Source organism: Sturnira hondurensis, unplaced genomic scaffold (assembly GCF_014824575.4).
Source record: "Sturnira hondurensis isolate 20B ecotype Veracruz unplaced genomic scaffold, ASM1482457v3 Scaffold0011378, whole genome shotgun sequence".
Classification (NCBI taxonomy): Eukaryota; Metazoa; Chordata; class Mammalia; order Chiroptera; family Phyllostomidae; genus Sturnira; species Sturnira hondurensis.
In genome coordinates, this window is record NW_028084009.1 from 7,670,885 (window position 1) to 7,689,529 (window position 18,645).

Here is an 18,645-nt window from a genome sequence, read left to right on the forward strand (position 1 = left end):
CTGGAGACCAGCGGAGGGGACCCGAATCATGGATGTTCATTGCTGGAAGGGTCTCACCCCACCCACCCTGTAACGCCTTCATTTCCTGCCCCCTCAGGTGCGCAGCCCGCCCCAGGCCCCCACAAGGGAGAAGCCAGGGCGCCCATGGGACAGAAATCCCATGACCACTGCTCTGCTCCTGCTGAGCAGGGTGCTGGACACCCCATCGCCTCCCCTGTCTCCCTCCGGCGGGCACTGGGAGGCTGCGAGCCCTGCTGGGGTCAGGTGGTACCGGGAAGGTCTGTTTCCTCGGCTCTGCAAGGTCTGTGGGGAGACCCTCGGCTTCGGGTTGAGTGAAGGGTTTACCCGTCCTGTCCAAGGCCGGGCCGAATCCTCTCCGAGTCCCCGCTTCTCACCTGGAAGTCGGCCTGTGCATCGGGCGGGGGCTCCTGGGCATTGACTGGGGGGCGAGAGCCAGTGCACCTTGGCGAGGGCCGGTTCCCAGCTTGTAGACAGCCCCCTTCTTGCTGTGTGCTCACGTGGCTCTTGGTGTGTGTGGAGAGAGGAGAGAGAGAGGGGGAGGGAGGGAGGGAGGGAGGGAGGAGGGAGGAGGCAAGCGGCCTGGACGAGCAGAGGAGTTTGGAAGCCCATGGGGTCTCGGAGGGGGCTCCAGGAACGTCGTCGTTGTCATATGTTGGTGTGTTTCAAGCCGATACTGGTTGGTACTTAGTTACTAGAGGAGCAGTGAGCTGATACAGCTCGGCCTTGACCTTGATCCCCTTTGTCCCGCTGGGGGAGCCGTCTGCTCTGCTTCCCATCTCCCCGCTGTTCTCAGCCCAGCACCCCGGGCCCTGTGTTTACGGGACAATTGGGGGTCCTCCCCACGGGTTTCCCGTTAAAATATTTTGCCAGGCTCCTATGTTCCCTATATTGTTCTTTAAGAAAATCATTTTTTTCCATTCCAAGTACAGTGTATCAGTCTGTGCCAGATGCATGTTACAAAGGCTTTCTCCCGATTTGCAGAAGAGGCTCTCACCGTTCACACGTCTCAAGTCCTGTGCTGGTCGGTCTCTTTTCTCTGGATGTCTCTCACCAGCCCGGGGAGACCGAGGCAGGGTCCCGCATCTTCTTTTCAGACACCAGCTTACCGCCTGTCGGCCTCCGTCCATCTGGAATGCATTTCCGTGTACGGTGCTCTGCGGGGATCCCAAAATATCCTTCCCACATGTCCAGCCACAGCTCCCACGCTGGCTATTACCGAACCCACCTTCTCTCCACAGGTGTGAGCGGCCCTGTCCCCCACAGCTGCTGCGGCCCCCGGGCTCCTGTGGCTCCACCCTGCTGGTGGCTCCCTCTCGGACATCCTGTCCACCTTGGCCCCTTCGCTCTGGTTTCTGACTTTTAGAATCAGCGGTCATGCTCCGTCAACTCCCGGGGGTCTGCTCGGAGTGACCCCGCACCTGTGCCTTGATGGGGGAAGGACGTCCACCCTCCTAGGGTCCCCACTGGCTTTCCCTTTTCATCTCCATGGCTGGTCCTGTCTTGCCACCCTGGCCTGGCCCTGGGGCCTCAGCAGCTGCGGAGGTGCAGCGCTCACGCCCGCCTTCTCGTCGTGCACACCGAGTCCCTGAGGGCAGCGACAGCCCCCTGCTCCCTCACCCAGAGGGCTTGTCACACTCAACCTCGGCTCCCACCCGTGGAGTTCCTGGTTCCACAGTCTGTGAGTCTGGGTGGCAGAGGTTGGGGCAGCAGGTGAAGCCCCAGGTAGATGAACGTGCCTGACGGGATCAGAGGTGGGAGCAGGTGCAGGGGCTGGAGGCTGCTCTGCAGGGGCTGGAGGCCCCGGGGCCTGGGTGTGGGGAGCACGGGGAGCAGGCAGGGACCCCGGGACCACCCCCTCTCTGGGAGTAGGATGTCCCCACTGCTGGGGTGCACTCCCCTAGAGGCATCATCCCCACCCCCAGGCTGGCCACACAGGGGCTTCTCAGCCCCAGGGACCTGGTGGGCTGACGGGACTGTCCCTCAGTGCAGCCCTGCCGCACACCAGCCTCTGTAGGCACCAGGGAGGCAGCGAGGGTTCCGCCGCAGGCTGCGCGCTCCAAAGCCCCTGTTAACGCAATAGAGAGACCACAGGCACTTTGGTGCCTTCAAGAGACCACCTTGGGGACGCACAGAAGAGGCACCGACTCCATGCGTCCAAGGTGGCCCTTGTCCAGAGAGCCCTGGGACAACTCCGAGGTTTCAGATTTAGGGTCAGCTGTCCCTAAAAGCCATCAAAAAAGCAGAGTGGGGGCCCAGGGACAGCCCAGCAGAAACGGTGTGTTGGGACCCCCCACAGCCCCCCGAGGGTTGGGAGACAGAGGCTTCCCCTGGGGGGAGAGGCCCCGGAAACCCCAAGGTGCGGCTGAGCCTCGCTCTGCTCCCCTCTGACCTCCCTCTGTTGCCAGGAACTCCAAGGAGGCTGTTTATGAAGACCCACACGTAATTACTAGGGATAACTCATTAATTCACAAGCCAGCGAATCAATAATCAGGTTAATCTGCTCCGGCATCTGGAGCCCGGGGCCCGCCTCTGTTTGCGCCACCGCTCACCTCGGCTCCGCGCCATCAGCGTTTCGGAGACTGGGAAGCTGACAGCGCCGGCCACCGCGCAGAAAGCTGACGGATTAATTTCTGCTCCCAGGACGTCTGCTGGGACACAGATGGCATGTGAATAGACCGCAACCAGCGACGGCATCTCCCGTCAGGAGAAAAGATACATGTCTCTCCATTTCCAAATGTCTAATCAATCGCCCCTGGACGCTCCCTACTCGGTCTGCATGCTGCCTGCTGCGTGCTTCAGGCCTCGGGAGGAAATGCCTTGTTTGTTCCTTCCAGTCGGGCGCGCTCACTCCGTGTTCGGGCCGCTCCGGACACGCAGGTGGGGAGACGAAAAACGACGTCTGTCCAGAACGAAGACAGGGTCGGGGAAGAGGCTGTGGAAATATTTAAATAGGGCATTTTGGGAGACGAGCGCTCTGCCGCTGTGCCTTCGTCCCACAGGCCCATTCTGAGCACCTGCCGCCAGTCAGCTCTGGGCCAGAGGCTGGGTGTGGGGTACGGGCCGCCCAGACATGGGTCCTTCCCTGGCGGAGGCTGCGGTCTGGCTGGGTGGCATCGCCCGCTTGAAGCACACACGGAGAGGGACCGTGTGCCATGCCCGGTGCCGGCAGGGTGGGCAAGCCAGTTCTTGATGGGGGAGAGCCTGGAAAGAGGGGCCCGCGACAACGTGGCAGGCCTGTGGTCAGCGAGGACCTTGTTCCAGCCTGAACCCTTGGCCTCTGACACATCAGAGGAAGGCGTCCCTGGATGCCCAGGGCCGCACTGCAGTCTCGAACACCCAGAAATCCCCCAAACACTCACGGGGGCCTGGCCAGTGAGCACCCACGCCGTCGGTGTCACCGCCACCCTGAGGGTCTCCGTTCAGCACCATGGACCCTGGGGACCGCCAGGCCTCTGCCGGGGGCCGTCCTGGTCACGGCGGAGGGTCAGCAGCGTCCCCGGCCCCCACCCACTCGATAACAGCAGCATCCACCCAAGGGCGTAACAACTATGTCCCCCGGCATCACCAAATGTCCCCTGCGGAGGGAGGCAGAACCCACCCGGGGTGAGAATCACTGATCGTTAACACCCAGCTATTATTAATAACCCAAAGAGAGATGCCATCGTGCTTTCTGATTATATATAAAAAAGACACGTGTATGTGAGTGTGAGTGTGTGCATGCGTGTATCTGTGGTTTCACTCCGTGGAGACGCCGAGGAGTCGGGACTGCACTCTGAGGACAGACTCACACCTTCAGGGCTGACGCTCCCCTCCCCCCAAGGAGGGGAGGTCCCGAAGAGAAGGTCTGGAGGGGACACTCCTGAGCTGTGGGAGTGTCACACTGAGGACTTCTGCGCCCACGAGTCGTGCGGTTGGAGCGCCAGGAACCCGGGTGTGCACGTGCTCCCCAGGGTGGAAGCGGGAGAACAGGACCCCACGGAGGCTACGCACCAGTCGTCGCCGCGTTCCACTGAATCACGTCCCCAGACATCCCAAGCAGCGCTTTCTAGAGTCAGGTGCGGGGTTTGAACTCTGACTCAAAGGAAATGAAACACTCGTGGGTGCGGGACTTGGACAAGGGCCCAAGCGCCGTGACCAGGGCCGTGCATGGCTTGACACGTCGGCCTTCGTGGCTGCGCCATGGTGGCTGTATGGACGGTGAGCCCGAAAGCTGGGAGGAAATGGGACCATAAATTCGCCCTCTGGGACGGTCAGACCGGTCTGCCCTGACTTCCCACCCAGGGGCCACTGTCATCTGCTCATCAGATGTCCAGGCTTGTCATTTACAGAACACATTTCAAAACACCCTGCAAGGACCCGAGCTGATTTCGCGGTCATGAGATCACATTGGAGCAGACACCTGATGTTTTAGACAACATTGCCTGATGGTTTCAGTTACACAGTCCTTTCTGCCTGGATGTCAGCCGTGTGTCAGCGAGACCACAGTGCAGACGCAGGTCACGGAACGCGCGTCCCCAGCCCTGCCCCTCCCGCGTGGGGCGGCCTTCCTCTTACCGGGACAGAGGCCACGGCTTTCATTCCACCAAGGCACTAAAATCGAAGCCCGTATCGCTTTCTTCCCTTCCGTTCTTTCTTTCTTTTTTATTTGCTGGAAAACTGCTCAAATGTTTTTTAAAAAACATTTTCCCCACGAGGTCTCATTTACCTCGAAGAAGATCCAATCCAGTTACCCCACTGAAGGACGTGTCAACACAGGAAGGTTTTAATGACCACCTGCTTGCACCGACCATCCGCACACACCGAGCGCTCTTGTTGGGGAAACTCAAAAATAATTGAAAAGACACAGTGTTTGAATTATGCATGTGCTGCCGGCGCCGGCGCCGTGAGGATGAAAAGCCCCCGACGCCCAGCGTTTCTTCCCAGGTTGGAGTTGGAGCCGTTTGAACTTCGAGACAACCGCCCACCACGGAGCGGGGCTCGTGGGCACGCAGCCGGGCCGGCTCCCGGATGGACGGCACAGGCTCGGCCGTTGGGAAGAGTTCTGCAGCGGTGACGGCGGCAGCCACGTGGCTGTGACAAGTATGGGCAGTGACAAAGAATAAGTAGGGTTAGTTCATTCACGCTCATTAACATTTACTGCGTGCTGGTGGGTGTCTGCGTCCGCTCAGGCTGCTGGGTAAAAACACTGTGGACTTGGCGGCTTTCACCAGACACTTATTTCTCACAGTCGGGACGCTGAGGTCTGGGGTGGGGGTGCCAGTGCACCTGGGTTCCGGGGAGGCCGCCCTCTTGGGGCGCAGACAGCCGCCTTCTGCTTTTATCCTTGAACTGGTGGCAGGAGAGAGAGCCGGCTCTCTGGCCTCTTCCTGGGGGGGCTCCACCCTCAGGACATGCTGCCGGCCCCGCCCCCAGAAGCCCCTGCGCAGAGATCTGCGTGTGGGGGCCGCACAGCCCCTGTGCTGAGGGCTCTCCCTGGAGTCTCCCACGCAACCCCACAAGGCCCCAGAGGGGCGGCAACGTTATCCTCTCCGTCTCGCCAGTGGGAAAGGAGCCCAGCTCGTCCGGTGGGCATGGGCTGACCCCGAGCCCCTGAGCAACAGCTGCCGGTGGACCTTCGGCCGTGAGGCGGGGTGCTTCCTCGCCAGGGGTCAGGGGTCACACCCTGCCCACGCAGCCCAGTCTGATGACTGATGGCTGCAGAGGTGTGAGGGCCCGGCCACCCCAGCCCCATGTGGGGCAGGGTGGGGCACTAATGGGCTGCTTCAGCTCCAGAGCACCCCCATCAGCTGGGGCTGCTCATCGCCCTCCCCCCACCCATCACAGTGGGGCTCTCTCCTCCTCCTGCTTCTCCCTTCGCTCCACCAGCTCAGCGGCTGCTCACGAGGCAGGTCCCTGCTTACAGTGCGGGGGCGGGGGGGGNCCTGCCCACGCAGCCCAGTCTGATGACTGATGGCTGCAGAGGTGTGAGGGCCCGGCCACCCCAGCCCCATGTGGGGCAGGGTGGGGCACTAATGGGCTGCTTCAGCTCCAGAGCGCCCCCATCAGCTGGGGCTGCTCATCGCCCTCCCCCCCCCATCACAGTGGGGCTCTCTCCTCCTCCTGCTTCTCCCTTCGCTCCACCAGCTCAGCGGCTGCTCACGAGGCAGGTCCCTGCTTACAGTGCGGGGGCGGGGGGGGGGGGGGGAGCGGGTCTCACTGGGCCGCAAATAAAGCTGTGGGCCGGGCTCTGCTCCTGGTCTGTGATGGTTAATTTCGTGCCACGTTGACTCAGATGGGGGTCGTCCAGGTAGCTGGGTGTGTCCCTGAGGGCGTCTCCAGGACAGACCTGCGTCTAGACCGGTAGGCGGAACGGAGAAGGGGATGGGCGCCCACCAGCCCGCCGAGGGCCCGAGCAGAGCACACAGACGGAGGAAGGGCGGGTTGGCTTCCTCTCTTCCAGCTGGGATGCGATCACTGCCTGGCAGGGACGTGTGCCATCAGCACCCTGATTCTGGGGGCCTTTGGACGCTGCCTGGATGAGACCAGGGCCTCGTGCGTGGCCTCGTGCATGTGGGGCTGCTCGGCCTCCGTGATCACCTGAGCCGATGCCTGTGACCCCTCTTTTTGTCTGTGTCGTCCATCATCTGCATCTCTCTGCTGTGGGGGTGTGTCCGGGACCCAGAAGCACGCATGGGGGGTCCCACCCTCTGCCTCGCCCCCCAGGAGGCGGCCCCCATCTCCTGACATCCCACCTTCCTCCCCCCACCTCCCACGCAGCAGCAGCCGACAAGTCTCTCTCAGGCTACAACTCTCTGCCTCCAACCCTCCTGGGCCACCTGCATCACCCAGGATACTCCCCCGTCTCGAAATCCTTAACCACACCCGCAAAGTCCGCTTCCCACGTACGGCGATGTGCGCCCAGGTTCTGGGGATTCAGAGGGGGCATCTTTAGGGGGCCATTACTGCATCTGCCACGTGGGCAACCCGTCATCGCCCACTGAAAGGGAGATGCCATGGCTGTTTCGGGCCAGCGGGCAGCCTGTGGACTCCACGCAGGCGTGAAGAGAGGGCAGCAGACGAGGCCCCTTGCTGGAAAGAACCCGGCCATCCCTGCTGTGTTGCTCACTGAACGCCAAGGTCACAGACCCTACAGACCCAGTCCTTCCGGTGGCTCAGGGCCATCACAGGGCAGGCCGTGCCTGGAGCTGCCAGGCACCCCCCCCCGACCCCCCGCCCACTCAGCAGTTCTCAGGCCAGAGCCCAAGGGGGCGAGCAGAGCGCAGGGGTCCCGGCTTGCTCTCGCCTGCAGCAGCTCACGCCTCTCCAGCACATTACGGGCGGCTCTTCGCTCCTTAGAACTCGAGTTCCTTATCAAACCGCTGATGGATAGAGCATCGCGAAAGGGTAAGAACGTTCTGGTTTAATTTTTCATGAGGGCACACATAAAAATTTCAAGCCAATACACCCCGAAGTGAACACGCAGGACGCTGACAAGCCCTCGAATCCTGCCTCTAAAAACAAACGCCAGGCTGCCAGCGTCAGCTCCGAAGGCAGGTGCGGCTCCAGGCCAGCGCAGCCGGGGACATCCAGGCCAGCATGGCCGTCCCGGCACCGGGCTGACCAGTCCGGGCATTTGTTTACCAGGATGTCACTCCTAATCATTTCAATTTAAATTTTTTATGCTTTTCTTCATGAAAAATTTAAAAACTTTGTATTAGGGATCACATTAGAGAAATTCAGATTGAAGAACAGCGCCTTCCTGCCTCTGACCCTCACTTTGGGCAAGGCCTGACCGTGAGAACAATGCAGACCCGTGTTCCTGGAGCTCCCTGTCCCTCGGGCGGAGACTCGCGAGGCCGAGGGCGACAGCGGCGTCTGGTCCCTCAGCACCCTTTCCAGGGCGGGCACTCGGCTTAGAGGTGGCTTTCTAAAGGGGAGGAGGTCTGGGCAGAAGCCCTGGGACCACTGGGGGCGTCAAAGGCAGGAGGGTGGACTGTTCCAGGCAGAGGGGACCCTGTGCAGAGGCCCACAGGGCAAGCAGCGAGGGGACTCTCGTGCGAGCAGGAAAACGGGGATACGGACAGTGCCTGGGCATCAGGGCAGCGGCCTGGGGCTGCTAGGAAAGAACTGGTTCTCTAAGGAGGGGTGGGAGCCGGAGGGGCGGGTGGTGGTGGTCTCACGTACAATAAGAGCACCCGTTTTACTTGCATTTCATCAAGGAGTACCCCCGTGGAGCCGCCACCACGACCAACATGCGAGACAGCACCACTGTCCCCAGGGGCTCCCCGGCGTCCCATCCCATCTGACCGCACCCCTGCCCTGCGCCCGCAACTGCTGAGCTTCACATCTCCGCAAAGCAGATTGGTTTTTCCTAGACCCTCGAACAAGGGATCGGTGTGCATCTTTGTGCCAGGTCGTGCACCCCCCACACAGACACCGGGCCCCCCCAGGGAGCAGGCAAGCTCGGACCCGTGCATTTGCAGGGATGGGAGAGAGTGTGGGGCCCGTGTGGAAGAGGCACAAAACCCCCACACTCCTCCAAGCCGGGAGCTGCCCCGGCCGGGGGTAAAAGCCTCGGTCAGCAGCTGCAGAAGCCACTGGGCGTCCACGGAGAGGGGCCTCCCCAGGGCTCCGGAGCCCCGCACTGCGAGGTGAGGCACGAGCGTGTGCACTGCAGCCGCCCGTAGTAAAGCGTTGGTGAACATGTTACAGTAAGATTTAAGAGAAGGACAAATATAGCAGGGAAAACGCCTGTGCACCCCCAGCCAGCTCACAGTGGAGACGCATACGGCGCACTCGAGATCTCTGCGGGGCTGTGTTTGTGACAATAGTCCACCCCAGGCCCCGTGGGACGGCGGGAGTGCTGTGTCTGACATCTGTCCCCCATGCTGGGCTCTTCCTCACTGTGCCCATCTGCCTGCCTGTCCCCTGGACCCGGCCAGACGGCCCTCTCGCTTTGCAGGGAGCCCCACAAATGGCACGGCTCATGCTGTGCCCCCCAGAACTGTCCCACCCTGTCCAGCCCTGGTGCCACTCGTACCTGCCCAGGACACTGCCTATGGTGGGCTGAGACGCGTCCCCTCAAAATTCACAACCCTGATCCCACTGTGCATGGGCACTGGTGTCGAGTCACTGAACAAATGCACAGGTCATGGGTGGGGGAGCCGGGCTCCTCACTGCGGGGGAGGGGGGGACACAGAAAGGCGGCGGGGAGGACATTCCAACAATCCACGTGGTGGGGGACTTGACAGCCAGAGGTGGGCTGAACTCATGGTTATAAACAAAGGGGGCTGCGTGTAAACTGTCACAGGTGTGTGCATACAGGGCCAGCACACATGTGCACGGCATGTCCTTCTCTGCCAAGTGAGAAGAGCCTGGAGAAACACCACCCAGTGGCCACGAGCAGACCGAGGGCCAGACCTTGAACCGACTGGCCGACTGGCTGGAAGGGAACAGGCCGATCTTGTGTGGCAGAACCCAGATTATTCGCGGGGACCTTCGCTCTTTCAGGAAGTGGAGCAAACTCCTGCTCCTCCAGGTGGGCTGTCTGTAGTTCCACAGGTGATGGACTGGACAGCGGAAAGAGGGGGACTGTACGGCACGGGAACCTAACAGACTTGACCTCGCCCTTGATCAGGTCAACATCGGCCATGTGGGTAGTGCGGATCCCTGATAAGATGGGGTGGAAATGGCACCTTTGCCTCCATGGTCTTTCTCCCTGAAACCCAGGCCCCATCTACTCACGAGAAGAACGCCATACCAATCCCCACGGAGAGACATTCTAGGAGATGCCCGCTGGTCCTCCTCCCACGCCGAGGGGCCACTGACAAGGGCGGTCCGAGACACCCTGGTGGCCAGAAGGAGCCGAAGACCACAGGGCATCTGCCGTGGGTGGAAGCAGGTTCCCGCTGAAGCCCTGACTCCCAGTGAGACCACCTTCGGGGACAAGGCCTTTATAGTCGGGATTAGGCACCGGTGCAGTCGTGAGGGGGGGCCCGATCCAATGGGTTAGTGCCCGAATAAGGAACAAGCCCAGAGAGCCTGGGACATGTGAGGACCGGGAAGACCGAGGCTGCTGTCCGAGAGCCAGCAGGAGCCCGTCCCCCAGAACCCCACCTCCGGGACCTGGATGGGGGGGCCGCCCGCCTCTGGGACGGTGAGAAGTTCATGTCCGTTATTCGAGCCGCCGCAACCGTGGGACTCTGTTATGGCGGCCGGGGCTGACCGATCCGACAGCTGAAGGCACCGTGTGTGCCGGATGGCATCCCAGGACGGGAACAGAACATTAAGGAGGAGCCAGGGAACTCTGGAGCAGCGGGACTTCAGTCCCGATCGCCTCTCGGTATCGTTCCTAATTGTGGGTGGCGAGCCCTGTTTCATACGGACACTAATCACGGGGGGCCCTGGTGGGCTGCACGGGGGCTCTACCCTCTGCACCGTCACTCTGCAAACCTACAACTGTCCCAGGAGGAGGAAGTTTATCAAGTGGTAGTTTGCTGCTGAGCTGGGAATAGAGACACATAAAAAGTCCTATTTTGCCTGGGGGGGGGGGGTGGTTAAACAGAGATGAAACAAACTCAGACAATTCCATTTAAAGCACTGAGCCCTTCCACCATTTCATCAATCTAGATGCTTCTTTAGTGAGACCCAGCCTCCGTCTCCAGGTGTCCGGGAGCCCCCCGAGGCAGGTGTCACGGATCCTGCCTCCAGGGACGTTTCCGTCCCGGGCAGGTGCCCGCAGGCTCAGGGACTGCTGACGGGGCACTTGGCGGACAGCTCGTCCTGACTGCCCTTCTCTGGGTATTGGTGCATGTCTGAACCAGAGGCTGGGAGGCCCGCAGCTTCTCACAAAGATTTCTAGGTGTCACCTTCCCGGTTTCATCTCCAGCTTCCTGGGAGAGCTGTTCTTCGTGCCTTGAGGGACCTCTTCAAACGTTAGAATCACCTTTTAACCAGTGGAAGTAGGAAACCTGGGGACTCCGGGACTTCACAGCCCTCGACAGGAACGTGGGAAGTGGAGGCGAGCCTTGCAGGGCGGGGCCTGGCAGCCCAAGTGCTGGCCTCGGTTGCTCCACTGAGGGCGTCTCTTGTGAAGCTCAAGGTGACAGCTTCACGTCACCCCTCAGCGGTCTGCTTCCTCCACTGCTGGGGCATCACACCCTCCACACTGGCCACTCGGAGCAGCCCTGCCCAGTGAACACTGACTGGGGCCTGGGCCAGAGGTGGGCACTTGGTGACAGGGTCAGCCCTGTCTGAACAGGCCACATCCTATGGGGGCTTGATCTGGGCCCTGGGCAAGAGAAATGGGTCTGCCGCTAGGACCAGGAGTGCTAGGGAGCCTGGAAGCCCAGAGCAGCCAGGGCCCACCTTTGCCTCCATTCGGGAACACCCTGCCAGAGATAAAGCTAATGGAAGGAAGTACGGTCCTGACAGGCAGAGGCCACTGCCTGCCAGTGTTGGAGCTCCTGGATCCAACCATGCCTGAATCTGTTTTTCAGCATTCCCAACTAGAGGAGTCAGTGAACAGCCTTCTTTGCTGAAGCAACTGCAGCACAGCAGAAGCCTGGGCCAGCTTCCCCTGGACTCTGGTCTCAGCCAGCCTGTCATTCTTCCCTGCCAGGCTCAGGGGCGAGAGGGGTTTGGCCAGGTTGGGTTTTGGGAGGACCTGCGCTTACTCGGCCTCCGCAGCTTCTGAGGGTCTGTCCTGGGGCCAGGAAGGAAGACAGATCATTTAGTGAAGCACCAGCACCCCCCAACCGGTGTGGGTTTCTGCGTCAGCAGAGTCCTCGTGGGCTTGGAAGACCCATGACGCTATGGGCCTCGTCTGCAGACCCAGCCCCTGTGGCTGAGAGGTGGAGTCTCAGCAGCATCCTCAGTCATTAGGCAGAGAAAGATTCACCGCCACCCCCGGGTGGGACAAACCTCCAGAGACGAGCAACTCCCGTGGACGCGGGTGTGTCCCGTGGCTGATCTCCCACACCCAGAGGGGAAACCGAAGCAGAAGGGGAGACCCTAGGGGCACCTCCGGCTCTGCGGTTGCCCTCAGGTGGAATTTATCATTTCGTGCCCTCGGGTCTGAGACTGTGTTTGTGTTTGTAAATCTGGCCCCCGCTGTTCACATTGCAAAACCCTCCCCCCGCAAATCCCGAATGCCAACACGATGAATAACAAACAGCCCCAGCCTGCCCTCCCCCTACCCCGTGGGCCTTTCATGCCACAGCGGGAGGAAGGCGTTCATACGCATTCAGCCACTGTCCCCCGGACACCCAGGTCCTGGCCTGAGAGGTGGGCACTCAGAGTCAGGCCCGAAGCCTTGGTGGGACGTAACGTGACTTGGCAGGACCCACGCAACAAGCTTCACACTCCCCAGCACTGGGAACCAGGCCGCCGTGGGAGGGCTGCGCTCAGGGCGCCGAAGGAACTCACTGACTTTCGGGGCCCCAGCTGACTCTGGGAGGCAACCCCACTGCTTCAGGTCAGAAGCAGACGTGTATGTGTTCTCTCCACCGAGTGCCGCAGGCCCCTGCCGCCCTCGTGTGCCGAGCCGAGACGGAGCTCCACGCACAGAGGGGAAACGAATAAAGAGAGAGGTTGGTCAGGATGGTTCCTATTTCTTTTGTCATTTTCCGGGAATAAAAAAAATTGCATTGCCATAGAAACTTCATTTTCTATATATTTTTCAAGAAGTTCCTCGGCAGATTCAGAAAGTGGACAAAGATAGGATCGGACACAGCGGCGCAATTTAAAGCGCACGGAGCCTGATTTATAATCCCGATGCCTCAGACAAGAGCGAGTATTAATAAACCCTCCCCGGGGGACCTGCATCGGCATTCCGGAACTTCTCCCTGGCGGACTCATCCACCACCCATCTCTGGGCATTAAAATGCCCCGCGGTGCTGGGAGCTGCAAATCTGCCCTGCAGAGTCCGACAGCACCCAGGGTGCCGCAGCCTCTCTCAGTGGGCGAAGCCACAGCCGCCGCGAGGTGTCTCCCGGCTGAAAATGCGGAGGCCGCTGCCGGCCTCGCTGGTGTGGGCTCAGGAGTGGCGGGTTGCCTTGCCCCTCCCCCCACCAGCAGCCACCCGCGGCGTCCGGGGAGGGTCTCAGTGCATCACGCACTCCGCGCCGTGTCGTGGACAGGGCTCATGGTGGCCTTGTGCTTCTTTCTATGGTTCCTCGGCGCCCTCATTGCCAGGCGTCTGCTCTGTGTCTCAGTAGCTCAAAGAGCCTGGACACAGTGCCTCGTCCCACACGGTTGCCTGACAGGCTTCGCAGGGTGCGCGACAGAGCCTCAGCCCACCTCCCCGTGTGCTTTTTCGATCTTCCCCGCTGCGGTCCAAGGGGCGCAGGAGTGCTTCTCGGCAACGGGAGAAGGCCTCTGACGGGAGGGAGCACTTTCGTTTCCTCTCTGAGTAACTCCCCTTCCCCGTCTCCAGTCTCCATCAGAAAGAGGCTTGTGGCCAGCAGGGCCAGCAGATGACCCCGCCTCCCACACAGGGTGTGGCGGCTTGTGAGCCCTGCACCGGACCTTGGAAGCCTCAGTCTCGTCACCTGTCATGCAGAAGTGGCTGTAATAAAAACTCTCAAAAGGGACACTGCGGAGAACCAGCCTTGACCAGCGATAGGTCACCCTCCCGGCCCTGGCCAGATGGCTCAGTTGGTTGGAGCATGGTCCCGTGCCCCGAGGGTTGTGGGTTCGATCCCTGGTGAGGCACGTACGGGAGGCAACCGATGAATGCTTCTCTCTCATGTGATGTTTCTCTCTCTCTCCCCTCCCCCCTTCCTCTCTCTTTAAATTCAATAAGCATATCCCTGGGTGAGCATTTAAAAAACAATGATAGTGACTAACCCTCCCGGCCCTTCGTCCCCCCAAATGGGCACGATCGCAAAATGAAAGGCGGCCACTTGATTTGAATGTATTTCCAGCCGGACCGTCTTTCGACATTGCCCGAAACGTTTCACATCAGTTTTCACGGGGACTTTTAATTTTAGAACAACTTTGGGTGTGCAGAACTACCGCAAAGATCGTACAAAGAGCTCACGCATCCCCCACGCCCCAGTTCCCCTGTTATTAGCGCCCGGCACCCGTCGGGGGCGTCAGTGAGCAACCGTCGCCGCCATTCTCCAAAGCCCACACTCCACTCACAGGCCCTCTGGGTGTTTACCTGAGGTCTTCATCCTGTGTGGGGTCCCTCCAGGACTCGGCTCAGCCTTTCCTCGGCACGTCCCCTCGGGCTCCTGGGGGCTGTCACCATGTGCCGTGGATGACCGTGGCAGCTCGGGGAAGTGCCAGTGGGAATGTCCCTCACCCGGAGCCGGCCTGGTGTTCCTGTTGTGACTGGGCCCCAGCTGTCGGCTTTGAGAAGGAAGGAAAGAGAGTGGCCAGCGCCCCTCTCGTCACGTCACGTCAAGGGTCATAGGGTGTCGGCCTGACTCCCTGTTGTTGACAGGACCTTGATCACAGGGCTTTGTCGGGTCTCTGGGCTGCAGTGACTTGCTGCCCCACCTTCCCGCCCTGCCCCCACTTGGAGTCAGCCGTTATCCTCAACCCCGACTTGGAGTGCGGGTCACCTCATCAAGTCATTGGGATTCACATCCTCCTCAGCTCAGGGATCCCTTCACACTCACCGGCATCGCTGTGGGTCCGTGAGTTCTCATGTCACGTGTTGGGCTCGGATCCCACGCCATCACACCGTTTTCCCTGCATCTGGGCGCCTGGGCTCAGGTGGGGCTTGGCACCTGCTCCTCCCAGGAGGCTGGGTCAGGGTCACGCCTGTTCACCTTGAGTGGGGTCCTGCAGGCAAACTGACCTCCCGTCCCCGACCCCGCCGACCTCTGCACTCCCAGGGGGGTTAACACCCAGTCCACTTCCTCCTGAGGTCGGAGCCGGCCCGGCCTTTCCCAGGCAGACATTCCAACAGCAGCTTCGGGTGGGGCAGCGTCTCAGACCAGAACGTGGATGAGGGCGAGGTGTTGGGAACGACCCCCCAAGCCCTGGCCTTTCGATTCTGGCACCGGCTCCGACTCCTTACGGGGAAGCACAGGGCCCTGCCCTGGCCGGGTGGACTGCGTCTCTGGGTCCCATGGTCTCCTCTTACTTAGAAACGGCTGGGTGGGGTTGGGGTATGTGCCATAAATATGCAGCCCAGCGGTGGGGACGTCCCCACACCACAGGGTCGCCTAAGGCCCGAGACAGGGGCGAGCTGTTGAGCAAAGAGCTCAGGGCACGCCGGGAGCCACTGGGCTGGGGAGCCATGTGACCTCGGCTGCCCCATCGAGGGGACAGAGAAGCGCCTGGAGCCTAGGAGGCACCCGCGGCGAGCCCTGGGGCACTCCCTTCGAGGAGGTAACAGCCCGGGACCGTGTGCCACTCGGGGGTTTACGACAGTAAAGGCAGTTTGTCCTCGTTTTCCTGTTGCTGTCTTGTTTTGAAGCAAAATTTAGAATTGAGAAAGGGGAATAACAAGGCAACGAGAGCGAAGATGCAACCAGAAACGAAGAAAAGAAGGTACGATACTCCCAGAGCGTGATGGGTTCTTGCCTTAAGTAAACGAGCCAACAGCGTGGGCTTGGAGGTGCGTCCACCAGGACCACAGACCTCGGGAACCGGAGCTTCGGCGCAGAATCGGGCCGACCCCGCGTGGAGCACAGCAGAGGGACGGTCCTCTCAGGATCGTGCCTGACACCAACACGACAGCCCTCTCACATGTCTCGGGGACACCAGCAGGAGGAGTGAGGGCTGGCGAAGCCACTGATGGCTGCCCCACGCCCAGCCTGGCGTTCCTGGCCAAAGTTCTGCCCCATCTGCTTGTGCCCCAAATTCCAAGTCTGTCAGCTGCCCGCGCAACCCACATCCGGGCGTCTCATTTCCACCTGCGGGGGTGGGGGCGGGGGGTTCCAGCCCTTGGAGATGTCCAGTTTCACACTGAGGAGGTGAGTCGACGAGCCCGGGGCGTCCAGTTAGGTCTGCGGTGGGTGTGTGCCGGCCCATGACGGAGAGAGAGGCTGCCACCAGGGCCGTCCTGGGTCTTTTCCCCGGAGCAGGACTCTGTGGCCAGGAGAGGGAAAGAGCCAGAGTCAAATAAATGGGTCAATACTCATCAATTAATTGCTGGTTTGGGCTACCCTCAGCATCACGTGGTACCCGGGTGCCCAGGTTCTGGGGCGCAATCCTGCCATGCCATGTTCGCCGGGCTCCTCCAACTCCGCACCCCACTAGGTCTCACTGAGTGGTGCCTGCGAGCTCCCAGCAGACGGGCACCACTGTGCATGGGAGGCAGTCGGCCGAGGGAGCATGGGAACAGGTGTGTGTGTTTCCATCCATGCATCTCGGCTCCGACAAGAGAAGACAAGCTCATTTTTAATCCACAATCCACGGCGGGGTGCACAATGAGCTCCCCGTGCACCCACGTTCTGCCTTCAGGGCCCAGTTCGGAAAAATCAAATTCTGGCTCATCCGTGTCATTTTCCTGTAAAGTTGGCTGGGGCCCCCGACGATCAAATTAGCAGGCCCCGTGCCCTGCAGCCCCGCGGGTGAAAGTGGCTCAGGAGCTCGCTCTGCTCTGGAGAGCGGGGGGCGGGGGAAGGAATACTGGGGAAGACAGTCCCGCTGAGCCTGGGGACCATGTGGGGGCTGGCTGTAACAAGAGAACACACAGTTGTTGTAGAAACACATGTTGTTACAATGTGTGCGGTTCTCCTCGGCATGGCTGCATGATGTGGAAGCAGAAAAACAAAGAACAAAGGAGTGGAGTTAATTTCCACTTCCCTTGGGCCTCCTGGATAGAAACTCTCCTTGATCAAGAGAAAAATAATTAGCCGAGGTCTCGGGGGACCGGACTCCTCAACCTGGTTCTGTCTCTAAATGGCTGTTTGGCCAGAAGCAAATCACTTAATCGTTCCGAATTTCTTGGGAAATGAGTAGAGAACAACTTTTAATACATGCACCAAAGTAGACTCATTACTGTTTAACCGAGAATGGAAATATGTTTATTGGTTTACGGGGCGGGGAAAGGTGTTTTATTACATCCTCAGATTAACCATTTAAATGAGCAAAAACACTAATAAGAATATCATCGCTAATCTCCAGACCCTAAGGCGTTCCTCTCTAGTCCCCACAGGTAACAACCCAAAGGTTTCTAATACATGTCCCTGAACATGGGCTTTGGGCCTCGGTGTCACTTGAGGCCGCCTGTGGCCTGTGGCCTCAGAACTGGCCCTGTCACCTTCAAGCCCCTCCCGACTTAACTCGGCGTCTCTGATTTGTCACCTGTGGGTCTGTTTAGGGGTGGTGCTGCCTGCTGCCTTGTTGCGTTTTACAGGGAGCTTCATGTTGTCAGTAACGCCGTCCACTCCGGCTTCCCCACGCTCACGCGGGACCTGATGCTGGGCCGAACGGCCCGACAGAGGACGCAGGGAGGCTGAAACTCGGCATCCACCACCTCTCCGAGGCCAGGCGATGTGGCCACACCCTCCCTGCTCTCCAAACAGAAACCCCTGCCCAGCTGCACGGCAGCCCTGACACTTCTCGTTGCTCCATGAGAAGCCTCAGGTCTCGGAGCGTCTCTCTCGTAGACGGTCGCGTGTTTTCAAGAGGCCAGACGCACAGCGCCGGGCGTCTGCCCGAGCCGAGATGAAAGCACCAGAGGAGGAGGCGCGATCTCGCTAGAATATTGATATTGTTATCACTAACCTCCAGACGCTCGGAAACCCTAGGACAGGACCCACCTTGGTCCACTTCCGGAAAGGAAAGCAGTCAGACGTGCGTTGGGGGTGGAGGGGAGGGACGGCACGGGGTCGGGGCTTACCCCTCCCCCCCATTGCTTTTCCTGCTGCTGCTTCAGGCAGCCACTCTCGTCTCCTGCCTCCCCCCTCCCTCCCGGCTGCAGCCTCCGCATTGAAAATTCTGTTTCTTGTTTGATTCCAGGAGAACAGAGCGCAGCCTGCAGCCTCTCGCTGGCTCTCCCTCGAACCTCGCCCCGTTAAGAGACGTGAAGCAGGGACCGTGGTCTCTCCTTGCGAGAGCAACAAAGACAAGCCACCAAACCTCACTCTAGCCCTTCTCTCTGTTCATTTGTTTTTTTAAAACGTGTTTACAGAAAAACATTTACTCTGCTCCCCATCTGCTTGTTAATCAGAAAGCAAGTCCCTTTCTTGCGTCCCCCTGGAGTAGCAACCCGCTGTTCGTTATTCCCGGAGCCGAGCTGTGAAAGTTCCCCCGCAGGTTTGCAGGAATGATCCCCCGCCCCCCACCCCCAGGGGGCAGGTGTGTGCTAGCAGCCGGTGGTCACACCAGGGGGCTGATGAGGTTTGCCCTGGCTCTGAAAGTTTGCCGAAGGGAAGAGGGCGGAGGCTGTGCCACGTGGCAGGACCAGAACTGTCCCTGGTTTGGGACTTGGGTGGTGTCCCTAGATTCTGGTGCTGGGACAGGCATGGTGGCACCTGAAGCCCACCCCCCACCGAAACTGTCTCTGAGCTCTCCCCGCCCCCATTTCTCCACGTGGCGTTCATTCCACAGCACCTGTAGAGAGACACCAGTGTGGGCAGCCCCGAGTGGGGCGCCTGGACGTGCCCACGGGTCCTGCGGTGCAGAGACTCGAGGGCTGACTCGGAGGACACAGGAGTTAGTAAAGACTGAAAATGCAGA